We start from the raw sequence: 15,766 nt of genomic DNA on the forward strand, positions 1-15,766 counted from the left end.
CAATATAAAACTTGGAATCAGGAACCAAATTTCATCTTCATGGCCACTATCATGGTAATCCCGAATGCAGGTAACCAAACTCACGAAACTTCTGTTTCAGAACCAGATACCTGCACACTGACACATAAGGCACAGATCAGGGAGTAGAGCTGACTCGTGACTCGTTACCTTCTTGCTTAAGTCCTTTCGCAATTACAGCCGTTAAGTTTTACTCCCAGAGTACCTTTGGCTCACACACTGATAAGCCTACAGACTGACATTTATATTTGGCATTCTTGAACTTATCAAGGGAAACTAGCTAATTGCAAATTGGTTCTGCTTTATTTTTAAATCCTTTCCTTTTTATTGAGACTGTCACACGGGTGTATATACTGTGATAAAGTTTAACCTCCATTGCCTTTGCTGGCTTCTCTTTTGCTCCCTTTACCACTATCCCCTCTCAGTTTCATCTTTTTGGTTTTCTTTTTTTAACTCACGGAGTACACTTAACCCTGACAGTATGTACAAGGGTGTAGGGCCTTCTGCTAGACAGGGGTAGCCTCTCAGGGGCCGTATCCTTGAAAAAAGCAGAATGCCCTCTCCCAGAAGCTATCTGTTGCCAGTAGCTCCTTGGTTGGGTGGGACTTCATGTCTCTCCAACCGCTCTATGCTGTGATTTTGTCTGGCTTGATCCTGTACAAGTCTTGTGCAAGCTGTCACAAGTGATGTGATTTCATATGTGCACCTGTCCTGTTGAGTTCAGAAAGCAGTTTTGTTGCTGTGCTTTATTTTGTAGCCATTCAATACCTCTGGCTCTTACAATCCTTCTATCCCCTCTTACACAGCAATACCTGAGTCTTTAAAGGAGGGATATTTTATAGATGCCCCATTTAGGCCTGAGCATTCTGCACTCTAGAAGGTTGACAATTTGTGGATCTCTGGGTTACTTGGCAACTAGTGCCAGAAGAAACTTCTCTGGTGAAGGTTGAACCGTGAACTAATGTATGGGTATAATGATAAACTATTAGGAGTCATTTTGCTACTCTGTCCATTTAAGAAAAGAGTCATGATAGATTTCCCCTTGGAACTATGACCTTCCTAAAGTTCTTGGTCCTATTATCAGTATCAGGCATGAGTTTTATCTCGTAGAATAGGCTTTAAAGCCATTTAAAAAGTAGTTGGTATTGGTCACTCCTATAATACCTGTACCACTACTGTATGAGTGGCATATCTGACCAGGCCAGTTGTTATTGCAGCACATAGGGATCACAGCTGGGCAAGACTGAGAATTAACTTTTTTCTCCAGTCAGTAGAGAACACAGGACCTCCCAGCACTACAATAGCCAGACAGTAGCAATGAAGCTTCTTAGTCAGTACCAGCTTGATTTTTCCACGTTCTGTGAGTTAAGGATGTGAAGTCCTCAATGAAAGGCTAGTGCCATCAAGTTGCAGAGGGTAACTAACATCAATAGTTTGTAATGTGTGGGGTCCTGGGGTATACTACTGACCAGTAAGCCCGTGACCTCTCTCTTAGCAGTATGTGGGAGGTAATGAGGTGTCAGAGCTGAGTCTAGACTTCATGTACTCGTTTGTGCTCTGTCACATTCTGTAGACCCTTACTAGTGTAGGAGGTTCTTCTGTTCATGTATTGCTTTCATTGGTTAATGAATAAAGAAACTGCTTTGGGTCTGATAGGGCAGAACTTAGGTAGCAGGAGAAGACAGAACTGAATGCTGGGAAGAAGGGCACAGTGAGAGATGCCATGGATCTTTGGCCTGAGACAGACGCTGGTTAGAATCTTGCCGGTAAGCCACAGCCACATGGCGATACACAAATTAATAGAAATGGGTTAAATTAAGATGTAAGAATTAGCTAATAAGAAACTAGAGCTAATGGGCCAAGCAGTGTTTTAATGAATGCAGTTTCTGTGTGGTTATTTCGGGTGTAAGCTAGCCGGGTGTCTGGAACAAACAGAGGGACCCCCTGCCCCTTGCAACACCTTACCTCTATCCACAGAACAAATTAGTAGAAGACAGCTCACCATATAGAGCAGCACAGTCACCCTGTGCCTTCCAGCTCCTTTTCCAAAAGAAGTAACCCATTTCTGGCACTGGACTTTTAATTTGAGAACATATGGTATCTAGGCGAGGCCTTGTCCTCCACCCCCACTCCATGACAGGATGACTCCTATTAAAATCTGCTCATGTATGTATGTATTTTAAGATGCTTCTACGGGTACCAAAAAAAAGACAGTTAATTTCAAAACACTACAAACCTATCAGGAGTTCCAAACCATGCCTCAGTTATTTTAATATCCTGAATAGTGTGACATTAAAATCCCCTTCAGGTATTTGCTTCATTTCGTTATTACATGAAAAAAAACTGAATTGTGTAGAGGGCCGCAACCACACTCTCCACCATAGATGGCGCTGCACCACCAGGTGAGCTAGAAAGCTCACATGTGTTGGTATTTTCCATTACTCCCAAGGTTTCACCTGGGACTGGGAGCAGTTAACCAATCCAGGAAAGACACGTCCAGAGCAGGGTCTGTTTCCTTTATAAGGGATGGGTTCCATCTTATCTGGGTCTCCGCCATGTAAGCTTATGCTCTCCCTCTCAAGAGACATAAAGCTTTTCTGCAGAAGGATCCTATGTGTACCGCGTGGTTCTTGCTGGCGAGACGGTAGCGCGGGACAGAATTGCAGAGCCACACACATGGAATTTTATTATAAGTTGGGTGGAGGTGACATTAGCCAAATTTGCATTGTACTTAACAGCTGAGAAATACATTTGCAAATATTTCATTTCACTCAAACAATTTTGTGATTTGGATAATAATGTCTCTTCTGTTTTGCAAATAGTGCTCTGAGAATGCTAGATGAAAGTCACGGAGTTGAAGAAAAATGAGGACTGAAACCCAGAAGGACATAGGGATGACCACTTGCTCCGCAATCAATGAAACAGCAAAACTGTTTTCATGACTGTAACAGCGATGAACAGAAGTGCAAAGCAGGGGTGCTAAGTGATAAAGCAAAATCTCTCCTCGTGTCCATGGGCCAAGATAATGGCCCTGTGCTCTTGGCCAAACACAGATTAATGAACCATCCACAACATGAGGTTTTAGTCCAATAAAGTTTAGGCAAATGATTATTTCGCTCAATTCCATATCTTGTGAATTATACATGTGTATATGTATGCATGTGTGCATGTGCTTGTATGTATTTTTTCAGATGCATGATCATGCCCCTCAAGGGTTTAAGTCTGTCATTTTCACATTAGCACGGAATTATTTAGTTACAACAACACAACATGTATTGCTGTAGCATGAAATGGTTTTCTATAATTATAATATTACTGATATTGAGAAGGTGTTAACTCTAAGAGCAACTTTGAGTTTCCTTTCTCATGGGCAGATTTGGGTATTCCCAATATACTCAAACATGGAACTCCATCTTCACTACAGCGTCCCTCATATTGATGTCTTATTGCCACTTCTCTATCCCTCCTTACCTACACCTGCGCCAAATTCCTGACAGCCACACAGAGGTTGCCCGTGCCTAAAGAGTTTCTTTATTTTAAAACTCTTACATAAATGGAATAACAAAAAAAGAACAAAACCTTTGGGCATGGGATATTTTACTCCACATGCTCAGTATGTCTGCAGGTTGTGTGTGTGTGTGTGTGTGTGTGTGTGTGTGTGTGTGCGCGCGCGCGCGCGCGCATAACAATATCCCATTGCTGATTTGTACTTTATGCACCAGCTTTAGTGCAACTGTACACTATGAAAGACATTGGAACAGTTTTCGGGGTGAGGCTGATGAGGAAAAAGATCTACTATAACCATATTGATGTAAAGATGCTTTTCACTTTCCCTGCTGCTTGCTTTCTGAGTAGAACTGCTGGATAATACAGCAATACACGACTGTTTTCGCAGGAAATACAGCCAGCTGTTTCCCAGCCTTCTTCGCTATCTCCACCAGCAGTGCACCAGCGAACTGATTTCTTCTCTTCCCGGCTAGTCACTCCCTCAAGTGGGGCTCTCGATAGGTGTCCAGTGGCATCTCCCTGGGCTCCAGTTTGCATTTCCCTAGCACATTTCATGATATCTTACATGCCATCTGTTTAGGCACATAAAGAGATAAACTGTCTTTGTATAACTTTCACCAATTTTATTGGTGATTCCTGGTTTTAGTATTCTGCCTTTATCTCTTTCAAGTTTTATTTTCTTTATGAGACAGGGTACCACAAAGAATCTCAAGTGGACCTTGAACTCATCCTCCCGTTGCAGTTTCTTGGCTGCTGAGAATACCCTATGTTTAGCTATAGGCCTTAGCATACTATCTTTACATATTTTTGAGTGTTAATAATTTTAAGTTTATTAAAACGTGGTTTTAAGACACAGCAAGCAATAAAATTAATTAGACACAGTCTTTACTTCTCAGTGAAGCTGCACGCAGTTAAAACAGTATTTCTGGAGTGGTGGAGCTTCACAGTGAACTTTATACATTTACTATCAAATGTATTTTTATTCACTTATCCACCACCAAAAACCAAAACGTTCAGAACAGTGTTAAAACTAGAAGGAAAATAAAACAGAAACAATTAAATTGATATCGTTTCTCAAGACTCAAATCTCCTTTACTTGCCTTCAGTCCTCTCTTCCCACCACCTCTTGTTCTTCTTTCTACATGTTAGACTGTGCCCACATGAACATTTGTTTACGTGAGTGTGTACATGTACACATGCACACACACACATACACGTGAGGCACACGCATATAAAGAGACATGTGTGCACATATTTAGTGTAGACTCTTCTTATGAGAGCAGCACATGGTTTTATTTAGCTGAGACTGTGCAACTTCACATAATATTAAATATTTTTATTTCATTCGTCTTCCTAAAACTGTCATGATTTCTTACCTTCAGAGTTGGATAGTGTTCTATTATGTATGCTCTAGATTATCTACCTATCAGTAGGTGGACAACTAGGTTGGTTCCAGATTTTTGCCATGGTGAATTAAGCAATAAGTTGCCAATAAAACAAGTAAATGGCCTTAATACAGCTGTCTTTATACATTTTTGTAGCAGCCATTCTGGCTGTACACTGGCCATACAATAATAACATATGTGACTTACCATAGTCTATAAATATCGATGTTTTGCTGCTTTACTTGAAATATGGAGATGATTTCACAGCTACTTGGGTTTCCTAACTCTCCCTTGCCTTACATAGAATTTCCTTAACTATCACACAGTAACATAATTTAGTTTCAACTAAAAAGTATGACTTATAAAATGTACAAGATTCTATTTCTCTCCTTCCTGGTGTTTATTTCTTTCTCCTGGTCCTTCTCTTTCAGCCTGAACAGTATGTTCCTGCCTCCCATCTTCCCGTTCTGACAGGAGTTCAGTCGTCGGATGCTGTTCCTTTAACGCCACTGTTCACTCTGTGGGTGCTCCAGGGCCCCTCACATTTGGCTCAGCTTACAGCAGGGGAAGTGTGATGTACTTTGATGGAGGGCTCTCTCAATTGATTCCGACTGAGGTTAGCTCAGATTCTTGGATCTTTAGATTCACGTCTTTCACCAAATTTGAGAAGTTTTTAGCAATTATTACCTGAAATACATTTCTGTCTCTTTCTCTTGTGACTTTTTGGGACTCTCGTGAGAGAAAGCACAGCCATTTTGTTAACTGTACCACTTAGACCCCATTTTCAAAGAATTTCGTTCCTATTGTGCAGCTTGGGTGTCTCCTATGAATGTGCCCTCAATTCCCTGGCACTATCTGTCATCTCCATCCTATTACTGATCTCATTTGGTGGGTGCTTTTCTTCTGACGACTGTTTTTTGTTTGTTTGTTTGTTTGTTTGTTTCGTTATCTGTATTTGGTTCTTTTTCAAGGCTTCTATTTCTTTCCTGGGACTTCTACTTTTGCATTAAGTTCAAATAATTTGTAGCTATCAATGTGTTATTAGGATGGCTGCTTTAAAGTTCTTGTTAGGTAAGTCCAACACGTGTGTTGCTATGGACATCAGTCTTTTGTCTCTCAAACTGTAACTTTTCTGGCTCTGGGTTGATGGGCTATCTCTAGAGCCACAGGAGGTGAGGGTTTTTCTGTGCCTCCTGCTGCAGCAGCCAGGGAGTGTAGGATACTGGAAGACTTGAACAGGGTGGGGGATACTCTTCATCTACTCACTGGGGACATAATGAGATGGCTCTATGCTGCTCCTCTAGCCCTAACGTTACAAACCAATGTGCTTCCCACTCAGTATCATACAGGCATCCCCCTGCCACATTTCTTCTCATTCTTTTTAATTTTTTTAAAGACAGGGTTTCTTTGTAGCTTTGGAGCATGTCCTGGAACTAGCTCTTGTAGACCAGGCTGACCTCAAACTCACAGGGGTCCGCCGGCCTCTACCTATCAATTTTTATTCTATTTTAAAATAATTTTTTATTTTTTTGTTAGCATATAAAACTTGGCTACCACTACATATTTTCAAAGTTTATTTTAATGCTCTTCTCGTCCCTACCTCCTCTTCACCATCCGCTACCACGTTGCATACTCCCGTCCCCATTCCTTCTCCACAGTCATGACACCTGTGTCTGTCTGCCTAGACCTCTTCCTCGACACTTCATTTTACCTTTCTTTGTACTCTTTTCTAGCTTTTACAAGCGTTACCAACATTCATACACACACACATATGCACGCACATGCTTTAGGATTCATATGTGAGAAAGAATTATGTAGCTTTCGTCTTAGCCTTCAGATTTCCTCATTTCATTTTTCTTTGCAACTGAGTAAAATTCATTCCATTGTGGAAATATAGTACATTTCTTTTATCCTTTCTCCTTTTGATGGACATCTAGGTTGATTTCATTTCTTTACTACTGTGAATAGAGCAGCAATGGCACCGACATGCAAGTATCTCTGTGGAAGGACATGGAATCTTTTGAGTATAGGCCTAGGACTCACAGTTACCTCTTGCATTATTTCTAGACTTGTCATTGAACTCACCAATGAGTTCATAGAGTTAGATCTATGCCATCCCTCTAGATGATCCTGTTTTTAAAATACAAGCCCATTCTGCCACACCTTTGTCTAAAACTTTATAATGGCCTCAAATTTTATTCAATGAAAAGCCAGCCCTTAAGCCAGGAGTGGTGGCTCATGCCTTTAATCCCAGAACTCCAGAGGCAGAAGTAAGTGTACTTCTATGAGTTCAAAACCAGCCTGGTTCACTAAATGAGTTCCAGGACAGACAGAACTGTATCTTGAAACCCACCCACCTACCCACACCCCTCAAAAAAGAAAAACAGAAAAACCAATCCCTAAACTGGTTAATAATTCCAATGTAATTTGCCCTTGCCTTCCAGTGTGCTCTCTGACCTTGCCTCCTACAATGGTTTCCAGTTCCCATTCACTTTGCCCCAGGTAACTGGGTTTTTCTGTACACCAAACCCAGTCATGTATTGGAGTTAGGGTATGATAGCGGCATATCCTTGCCTAGGACAGACACAAGAGGGACTGGGTTCTATCCCTGGTACTGGAGAGCAACAACAGAAGAAGAAACCCAGCTACATACTTACTATTTCCCTGCTTCATACTACACGTCCTCTGGCCCTCTGCTCAGAGGTCAACTTATCAGAAGTGCCTTCTCCAGCCATACATAAAATAGCCCTTCTCAAATTTTCTCACTATACTCTGTAATTGGCTGTCCCCCTGCAGGTGGCTGCACGTTACCTGGCATGGCACTGACACACGAGAGTGCCGACATTCAGTAGATGCTCAGAAACTCTAAGTGACCCACAGCCTGAACACTCCATCCCCAGACCCAGCCCTAGCTTAGTGTGGATAGAACGGCTGTACCAAACTGCTCCTTGGGAAAGAACACACCTGAAAAGAAACTGCCCTAGAACATTAAAAGGGCAATGACAGGTGGGATGGTTCCCAGGCAAATAAAAGTTCAAGGGCAATTTGCCCTCCTTAACCAGTCCTTACACAATATATCAGGACGAAGAAAGGCCCACCTTGCAGTTCACTGCGGGTTTATACTGTCAACGGGACATGTCCACAGAAGAACATCTATAGTAAAGAACATCAGTACAGTTTCTCTCATTTTAAAAAGCATGAGTTGTTCTCCAGATGGCCCATATCTTCAACATTCAAAACAATACAATCTACAGTGCAAAAGAATGTGAAGAAGCACATAGTGTGTCCAGTGTGGTAAACGCCAATCCCATACGCCATATAAGTCATGCAGTCTCAACCACAGCCTTTCAAAACCCACTATCATCATCTTCTTGTTAGATATGTGAACTATGGGGCAAAGAGAGGTTGAGCCACTTGCTTCAACGGACACAGCTCAGAAGGGAGAGGTCCAGGTTACAGACCTCGGCTTCGGAAACTTCACATTATGCTAAGCACTGCTTCAAACGCAGCCACACATCTAACTCAGCTTCTCTCCTAAGGGAGAACTCGTGAGCAAACAAGATGGCAAAAATTACAAGAAGTTAACTTCAAGTACCTTGTCCCAAACCTTCAGCGTAAAGCCAACCTTCAGCGGCTAGTTGCCCTCACCCAGGAGTTCAAGCTGCCCCCACTCAGAAGGGAAGGGTTAAGCACAAAAGTCAGGGCTGATTCTTGGAACCTGCATGTTCTCTGTTGTCTGTGAACTCTCGCAGTACACACAGATGATTCGGAGTTCAAGCTCTGCCATTAACGACAGGAAGTGAACTCCTTTTTCCCACACCTGTGTGTACCAGATCCTCCTCTGTGGTCAACCTGGGGCGGTCAACCTAGCGAAAGGAACAATGCTGATCTTTCAGAACGACAGTAGGCTGCATTCCACAAAACAGTTTGTGTTTGATCATTTGTGGCCTGTAAATAAGGCCATTCCCCGGGTCTTAGCCTAACAAATTCAGAACTTCTCTGTTAACTTCCTATAGCCAGTCTTTTTGATTCAGTTTTTATGTTTAAAGGAAATTAAAGGTCACCTGGATTTTCTGTACAGGGTGCTTTTTTTAATATAATATTCTCCTCCAGGTCAAAACGCAACAAATAAATAAGGGCTACTCCACAGCGATTGCCTTTGAACTTCTAAATTTATTTTCCTGAGAAGTTATAGAAAATGATACAATTTTTCCACCCTGGCCATATAAATTTAAAACTTTAAATTTGATTTTAAATAGATCTTTAAATAGATCTTCCTATCCCAGTGTACTCACCTAGACCTTGAAAGAAACGGATTTCTGGCAAATCAAACATTCAATTTTTCCCTTTTCCCCTGCTTTTTAAATTTTATGTGTTTTATAAGATCCAAATATAACTACCATTGACTTTCATATCTTCTATGAAAAACACACAACCACCAATATTGTCTATTTGTCCTGACAACACATAAGGTTCTTAATTAATTGAAGCAGACATATCTATCTACGTATCTTATACACAACAGTAAAAAGCACAAGGTAGGTGCAGAAAACAATCAGCACATGGGTTTTCCACAGAATCCAGGTGGAACACCGACAAGCTCACTAGGGGGACTAAGTGAGTGTTTCTCAAAATTCCACAGCAGTTTTGGAGCACGGTGGTAAGTCACTAATAATAGGGAAGCTGATTCCTGTTTGCTGCATCAGTATCAGTGTAGAGGATGCACAGAACCCAAGTTGAATGGTGACTCGGCCAGGAGAGGGACAAAGCAGTTTCCCTCAGAACTCCGCAGAATTTAGTGAGAGATATCCACAGGACCTAGGAGGAACACGGAAACTGGCCAGTAGAGCGACAGAGTAGGTTTCCTTAAATCAGTGGTCTCAAGCCATCCTGACTGATACCCTAATGCCATTATTTCAATATGGGATTTAAATATACTATAAAAGATTGGTGCCAGATATCCAAAGAGAAGCCAGATGTGATGCCTGTTTTTAAAAAATAGACATTTGATCTCACCCTAAAGGGGTCACCTTGCCTGGAGGCTTCGTTTAGCTCAAACTACGTTCCCCTTCTCAGCCTTCCATTCCTGAGGCTCAGTGGGTTCAGACCAACTTTTGTCTTCATTCAGTCACATGCACTGAGTGCTCTCTTAGTTTGGACTCCGCGATGAACATTCTGGAGTTCCGAGAGACTGAGCAGACCGAGGAACCCTTACCATGGAGCACGTCTGAGAGTAGTGAATACATCCACTGACATTCCTTCAAAGTTTTCAGGAAAATGGATGGACCTTGAAAACATTATTTTCAGTGAGGTAACCCAGACACAGAAAGCCAATTATCACATATACTCACTCATAGGTGGTTTTTAAACATAAAGCAAAGAAAACCAGCCTACAAACCACAATCCCAGAGAACATAGACAACAATAAGGACCCTAAGAGAGACTTACATAGATCTAATCTACATGGGAAGTAGAAAAAGACAAGATCTCCTGAGTAAATTGGGAGTATGGGGACTTTGGGGGACGGTTGAAGAGAGGAGGGAAGCAGAGAAAAATGTAGAGCTCAATAAAAATCAATAAAAAGAAACAAAGTTCCAATTTCTCAATCAGATTAGGCAGACTATGAACCAAAAATACCTGATCGCCTGTTAGAACTCAATTTCATGCTTACTAAAAATTCTACTGAAATTGGCTAGCAGCTAGTTAAAGGAGAATATCACAAGATTCCTGGGAAGCGCCTGTATTATTCCCATTTGACAGCACAGGGAACCAAAGCCCAGACTGGCTAAGAACCTTCTGCAGAGACACAGTGCTCAAGCCAGGGTCTGAATCAGAGCGTTGAGTCCACGACCTCACATGGGGCACGGCACAAAAGAACAGTTATGGGAGGCCATGACCTGATTCTATAGACACAAAGTGAAGAGATGGAGATAAAGTGAGCTCTTCATGCTCGGCAGCTCCCTACTCAATATACATCCACCAGATAAGGGCCTTCCGTCCCTTTCACTGCATGCCCTGTTGGTTCAGTTAGATATAAATACGCTGATGCCCGCATCTTCACCGAGCACACTCAGCTTAAAAAAGGATGAGCTCAGAACAAGGACTGATCTTTCACACGCTTCACTGACAGACTACTGCCCTCGCCCTCAGCCAAACACGTATGGTTCCCATCTCAGAAAAATGCTTGTGTGGCCCAGGCTCTGAGAGGTTTGGAATGATTTCTACCTCTACTGTGGAAAATTTCCCAGGATCGTTTTCCAGCAGTGGAGAGTCCTGAGGTTTAATTCCTATTTTTCCCCATCTATTTTAACAAGTTTGAGTCACTTCCACGTTCTTCAAACCGACTTTTAAGAAAAGAAGACTACGGGGCACTGAAAGAAAATCACCTGAAAATTTTCAGAGGGGAGGACCATGAAGGTAAAAAGCTGAACGCAGTACAAGATTGGTAACAATTACAGTAGTTAGCTTTGCTTATTTAGTCATCTGCATTTAAGCCCTGACGAAACAGACAAGGCAAACCTCAAACTCACAATCCCCCTGCCTCCACATTCTGAGAGTTGGGATTATACTCCTGGATTAGTTTGGGTCATCAACTATCCCCCAAAGGTACATGTTTTAAGGCTTGACATTATCGAGAGGTGCTGGGACCTTTAAGAGGCTTGAACCAGTGAGAGGTTTTTCAATTCTTATAGTGTGTTTGGAGGGGGACTGTAACACCTCTGCCCCTTGCCCTTCTCTACCCATCCATGACATAAATGGTGTTTCATACTATGCCAACCCCCGGACATCCAGTTCTCCACCAGAGGCCTAAAAGCAATGCATTTACTCGATGGCAGACTGAATTTCCAAACCTCAAAGCTGCCCCGGATCTCTCCCCTCGGTAAGGTGATTGCTTCCGGTATTTGTCTTGGTGATGGAGACCTGACTAAAACAGCAAGCTGTGAATCTTACATATGACAACAGTTTCTCTGACTTGTTACCAATGCCCTACCCACCCAACCCCATTCCTCAGCAGATCTGGACCAGTGCCTGGTTTCCACAGCTGTCACTGGGAAGAGGGTGGGTTCGAATGGAGCTGGTTTCTCTCCTATCCGCCGGGGATCTTTCTGTTCCTTTCCGAGCAACAGTCAAGTATCTGAAGACCAGGGTGTGGAGAGAGAGGGTCTACCTTCCAGTCGTGGAAGAACTTTAAAGGGGAATACACAACTGGCACATGTGCTTGGCTGGGGTTTCATAGCGCTTCAGTGATTCCAAATGAGGAAGGAAGCAATTGTTCTCTCCCACCGAAACAGCCCATTAGCATACAGAAGATAGTCGACTAAGTTGAGACGACTTTTTAAAGGGCCTTCCTGAATGAGGTTACATAACTACACACAAAGCATTTCCATGTACGCATCCATGTCTTTTAATGATACCTTTGCGAGTCTTGCTGTGAATATGTGGTATCTATTACCTTTTTATATGAATGACTTGCTATGATATTTAAAAATATGGAAGACTTACTGATATGGCAACTCTATTTCTAGGGCCTTGAAGCACCAACTCTCCTTCAGAGACTACAAGGCCAGTGTCCTACAAGAACAGGTTGGATGAGCCTGCTAAAGGATTAGAGACCATATGGGTCACACATCAGTCAGAGAATCTACCTACCGAAGCCTTCCCCATAATAGATGGCACTTCTGTAGCCATACATCCACAACAGGCTCACTGCAGAAGCTAGAAACCTCCCAGTGGAAACCAAACACAATCCACCCAAGCCCACATCAGGATGTCAACCCGTAAAAGCATGGAAGCATGACCCCACCTGAATGAAGAAGCAGTGTTTGAATGTACTATGTTTTAGGCCATTTGTCTACACAGCAAACACTAATAACTTCTGGGTGCCGTTTGCTTGTCTGTTTGTTTGTTTTGTTCTTTGTAAATAACTATATTATAAAAATAAAAAAGAAATAAAAGAACTATCTCTTCTTCACAGACAACAAGTACACTTATAAATAATAAAGCACCACCTTCAATCATTTCTGAAGTAGATTTATCTATATGTTTAGCTATAAACCTTCTAATATATTAACTTTAGCTAAATTGCTGGTTTGATTTCATTTTGAGAATGACATTTTACCATACTGGAAAGAATCTTGCTTTGTATTTTAGTGTTATACATTTTAATTTGTGTGCATGTATATGTATGTCCGTGTGTGTGTGTGTGTGTGTGTGTGTGTGCGTGTGTGTGTGTATGTGTGCATGCATGTATGTGTGTGCATGCACGTAAAATCCAGAACACAACCTGGGTTGGGTATTATTCCTCAGGAACTTACTAATCAAGTTTTTGAAAACAAGGTCTCTCGCTGGCCTAGGATTCACCAACTATGCTAGGCTGGCCCAAGGATCCACCTGCCTCTGCCTCCCCAAATCTGGAATTATAAACACAATCTGCCATATTCAACTTGTGTATGTAGGTTCTGAGGATAAACTTAGCTCCTCAAGTTTGTATTTTACTGGCTACATTATCTGCTCAGACCTCTTGGTCCTCAATTAGAGCAGAGAAAAATACAGGGATTGAAGAAAATCAACCCTAAAGCCTTGTCAAATTCCAAAAGGAAGGGAAGATTTGGTGTGTGTGTGTGTGGTGGGGGGACTTTTACCTAAAGTATTACCATTTTTTGACTAGATTTCTTTGTAGAATAAAGCACTGCATTTTTTTTCAAATAATAGTCACTGGGTTCCAGCAATGCACTAAGCATAGCCTTGACCCATGGGAATAGCAGTGAAGGGGACAGACACACATCTGTGGTAGTAGTGGTGTGCAAGCATAGGTATAGCAGCTTATCCAACTGTACAATGACCTCTCAAGTCCACTTTTAGTCACAAGGCACTAAGTCATGAAATCCCTCATAATAAGAATCAACAGCCGTTGATATAGGAAGTGAACATTGACCCAACTTTGTAAAATTATTTCATTGTAACTGAAATGCAAGGCCAAACAAGCTGGAGGTCATTTAAATGGGCAACAACACTGCCCAAGCAAACGGACACTATTGAAATGATGTCAAGGGGAAAATAATATCCTCCATCCTGATAAATGGAACAAAGCACAGTTAGTGTGGCTAAAGGACAAAAGGCAAGGGGCTGGGACCCGAAGAAGGTGGAGCAGGCTGTGATTAAAAAGGAAGACTTCAGTCTAGGAAAAAGGTCCTGAAAACGCAGCAGGAGCAGAGCAGGCAGCAAGCAAGGGAGAGTGTGGTGTGCTTAAGAAATGCTTGCCCTCAAGTATCTCGGGTGCAGGGTATCGTAGGAGGAAATAAAATGAAGAACCATGTGTCTGGGTAGAGAATGAAGAACTGATGTGGAAACATGACCGGAGAAGGGTCATTATTCAGCTCCAGGAAAGCTGACTGAAATGAACAGCTAGGGAGGTAGAGAAACGTTACAGGAAAGGAGGCTAAACAACTGCAGGAAGATGGTCTATTCAGTAGTGGAAGACACTGGGTTACAAAGCAGCACCCCACATGCTAAGGATGGTAACTGGAGGAGGGATGCGGACAGAGCACAGGCGAACACCAATTGAGGAGCAGATGAACTCAGAGAATCGAGAGTGTTTAGATTTGTACTAACAGACGTTTGATGACAATGAACCAACAGAAAAGATGCAACTGCGACGGACCAGGGTAAGAAGAGTTGTCTGTTATTACAGAAAAGGCATGCCAGGGTTAACATTGGTGTACAGATCCAGTTATACAGGAAATGCTGATAAAATAAAGACATGAGATACGCATTAGCGTAAATTCATTGAGAAACCAGGTTCCTCCACACGAGTAGAGTTCACCTGAGCAATGGGATAGAGAAAAGGAGGAGGAGATAAAAGGGGGGTCTCTGGAGCTTCTGGAAGCAGGTGAGGATATGCTACTATATTTTTCACATTTTTTCTCTTCTACAGAAGGTTGGAGGTCATATAAAATGCTGAGCAAGGCAGCTGGCAGCTGAAATATGGAGACTAATGAATGAGCAATAGAAAGAACAAACCCTGGCTTCGGACACTGACAGATGGGCCGTTTACTGCTCAGTAACCTTTACCCTAGAAAAGCTACTGTACAACCTCCCTGGGTCTCAGCCATTTCCTATACATGAATTGGACAATTACTGTATACTAGCTATACTAGCGGTGGACTAGAAATAGGTAATGGAAATTGGGTAACATCCTTGAACTCAAGGGCGCCATCATCTAATGGGCAAGCAAAAGGGAATTAGACAAAACTAACACATCACTGAAAGGGCAAAGGTGAAGAAAATTATGAGGTGTTCTATAGCACCCAAGAGAAATTCCACTCCAGAGCACAAGAGTTGGAAACAGCCTTCCAAGGAAAGAACTGTCGCAATTAGCTTGCATAAATTGAGTTAATTATCACACCAGCTAATTGGTATAAATCAAGGCCACCCCATGCACAGAGTCATGCTCTTTGGACCCGCTATCTTTCCAAACTGAGCCTTGAATACCTGCTTTATAGTAACACAGAACTGACTAAGATAATGTTTTCTGCAGGATTAGCTTCCTCATTTGACTCCCAACAGTAGTGTGTGAGCTGTCCCAATATCCTCTTCCATGGGAACAAAGTAACAAAGTCTGGTCCCACTATCAGTACCTATACCGACATGATCTAGCAAATAAAAATAAAAATAAAAAAAGCTTCATTCTCTGTAAGATCTTAGAAACATATTACCACAAGTACTGGCTCAGAAATCCATACTCCATTCAGCAACGCCCATCGAAATTTTCCGCCATAATGGAAATGCTACAAAATGATACTAGTCCAGAGGTTTTTACAAAGTACTCAGCTATGGATACTATGCTGAAGGAAGGG

General features: G+C 42.1%; 1 protein-coding gene and 1 long non-coding RNA gene across 3 annotated transcripts in view; one reads left to right on the top strand and one right to left on the bottom strand.

Moving 5' to 3' along the window:
• Window positions 1–15,766, bottom strand: part of Plcb1 (phospholipase C beta 1) — a 700,152-nt gene that overhangs the window by 647,526 nt on the left and 36,860 nt on the right. The gene's annotated exons all lie outside the window — the stretch shown is intronic.
• Window positions 1,693–3,126, top strand: LOC146892668 (uncharacterized). Its single transcript, XR_015004175.2, has 2 exons — window positions 1,693–1,784; window positions 2,841–3,126. It is a non-coding gene; the product is annotated as an uncharacterized LOC146892668 (long non-coding RNA).

This window comes from Myodes glareolus, chromosome 10 (genome assembly GCF_982192425.1).
Source record: "Myodes glareolus chromosome 10, mMyoGla1.1, whole genome shotgun sequence".
Classification (NCBI taxonomy): domain Eukaryota; kingdom Metazoa; phylum Chordata; class Mammalia; order Rodentia; family Cricetidae; genus Myodes; species Myodes glareolus.